Raw genomic sequence first — 2,263 nt, forward strand, 5'->3', positions numbered from 1 at the left:
ACTCATGCCCCCGAGAGCGTCCCCGCCAGCTCGCCGCGCTCCCGGCTCCCCGGGACGCGGGGCCAGGACCTCGGGAGGACAGCAGGAAGAGTGACCGCAAGAGATGATACTCCGGGACCGGGAACGTCGGGGACGCTGAAGCCCTCGCTGCTTCGCCTCCGCCCGCCCGAGCGGCTGGCGCCCAGGCCAGGTGAACCCGGCATTGACCATCGCTCCGGAAAGACAATTTGGCCCTGTCGCTATATGGTTTGAGAACACTCCCGGCCGCTTAGAGAAGCCAGCAGGTCCCATGGTGTAATGGTTAGCACTCTGGACTTTGAATCCAGCGATCCGAGTTCAAATCTCGGTGGGACCTCAGTAGTCTTTTTGGTTCTACAATTTCTGTTTTGGGGACTGCTGGCTGCAGAGGCCACGTTGGGCTGTGCTGTTTCCCCTGTGACCTGCAGGACCGCAGTTTAGGGTCCCTCCCCTTCTCTCAAGATGCTTTCATTTCAGCGCCGACCTAATGGGTCTCAGTGCGCATGCGTAGGAGTCGGGGCCGAAAATCAATGTATCAGTTCCTGGTAAATAGACGGTGACTTTAATCTGGATGGGGCAGCGGAGGAACCTGAAGGATCCCAGGATCCTGCTTCCAGAAGGCAACAGTCGCAGTCTTCGGGACTGGGAGTCCCGCCCCCGCCGAAGGCTGCCGGGAATCCTTCTTCCTATTGGCCAGCGCGCAGAGAGCGATACATTTCTGTTGTATAAGCCGGGAGGAACTGGCCCCACCGAACCGAGGGGCGCGGGAAGGAATGGCAGCTGGGGAGGAAGGTGTGGTTTGGGTGTCAGTCCGGCTGTAGGGCGGTCAGATACTGAAGTTTGTGTGTTTGTTTTAGTTGTCCGGTACTCAAGCAGTAGGCGGTGAGTTTTCTTTCTTCCTCCCTTCCTCCTTTCCTTTTCTCTCTCTCTCTCTCTCGTTAGGTTATCTGTTCTTCAGTCTGTCTTAATGGGTCAGGGCCGCTCTGCCTTCGGTTTCTCCTCATATAGATGCACTATCTCCTCAGCGGAGCGTAGGGTTCACCAGCAGGGTTGAGCGAATTTCTCTATTGGCGAATATGCTCTGTATCCGTATTTAGGGTGCTGACCAGGCTCACGTGATTTGAAGGAAAGGGTGTACCTCTGGGATGGCAGGGGAAAGACAACATCGAGTACTGTCTTCTTTGGATTGATATCTGGGTTTTGAGAGCTGTCTGTCGCTTGGGGTAAGTGAGGAGAGAGCCAGCTGACGCATTTGTGATCTCCCTACAGGGTGATTGGCACTGCGGTTATATGTTCCCGCCACTTGGGAAGATGTCATGGTAACAAAGAGGATCCTGCGCTGCTCGGATTCTCTCTCCTGAGCCCGCCTCCACCCCACCTCATCCCACCCCGCCCCATACAATCCTTAAAGGTTTGAATGGATCTGTATGTATGAGCAGTTTCAGCCTCAAAAGTACCTAGTTAGGCGAGGTGGGAGGACTTACTCTACCAGATAGTAAAACTTACTATCAACTATAAACTGTAGGAATTAAGATAGCGTGATACTGGTGCAAACATACCAATGGAACAGAATAGTCCCAGATGCAGATAGCACAACAGGGCAGTGGGGAAAAATACCTACTTTCCATAAATTATTCTGGGATGATGGGTGTCATATGGAAAAATATGAAATCAAATTCACAAATATGAAATCAAATTCACCCAATTTACAGTAAGCAGGGCAATAAATTTCATGTGAACTGTAGACATTTGAAAGAGAAAGCAATACAGCTTTAGAAAGAAAAAATAGAATATTTTCATGACCTCACCTCAGAGTATAGAAAGCCTTAAATAAGACAAGTTTCTAAAAGTTTGATATATGTCATCATATTAATATAATATTCTATGTCTTTCTTAACAACAACCCCAATAAGAAAGTGAAAAGATATTTGGAATGCATACTTGACCAAAGAAACTTGTATCTAGATTATATAAAGAACTCCTAAAATTCAACAAGAGACAAACATCCTAATGGGAAAATAGCAAAAATCTTGAAATGGCACTTTACAAATAAAGAAAATTCAAAATAACTGATATACATATTAAAAGCTCCAAAACACCATTAGTCATCAGAAAAAATGTGAATTAAAAAGCTCAACTACCTCTGCACACTCACCAGAATGATAATGCTGAATGTTGTCCACAGAGAGGGACTCAGGGTAAAAATCTTTTAATCTGAGTCAGCCTGAGGAATTTGGAGGATGGG

At 47.9% G+C, this 2,263-nt stretch overlaps 1 non-coding gene across 1 annotated transcript; it reads left to right on the forward strand.

Moving 5' to 3' along the window:
• Positions 1-283: 283 nt before the first annotated feature.
• TRNAQ-UUG (transfer RNA glutamine (anticodon UUG)) lies at positions 284-355 on the forward strand. Its single transcript has one exon. It is a non-coding gene; the product is annotated as a tRNA-Gln (tRNA).
• Positions 356-2,263: the final 1,908 nt, after the last annotated feature.

This window comes from Saccopteryx leptura, chromosome 2 (genome assembly GCF_036850995.1).
Source record: "Saccopteryx leptura isolate mSacLep1 chromosome 2, mSacLep1_pri_phased_curated, whole genome shotgun sequence".
NCBI lineage: Eukaryota > Metazoa > Chordata > Mammalia > Chiroptera > Emballonuridae > Saccopteryx > Saccopteryx leptura.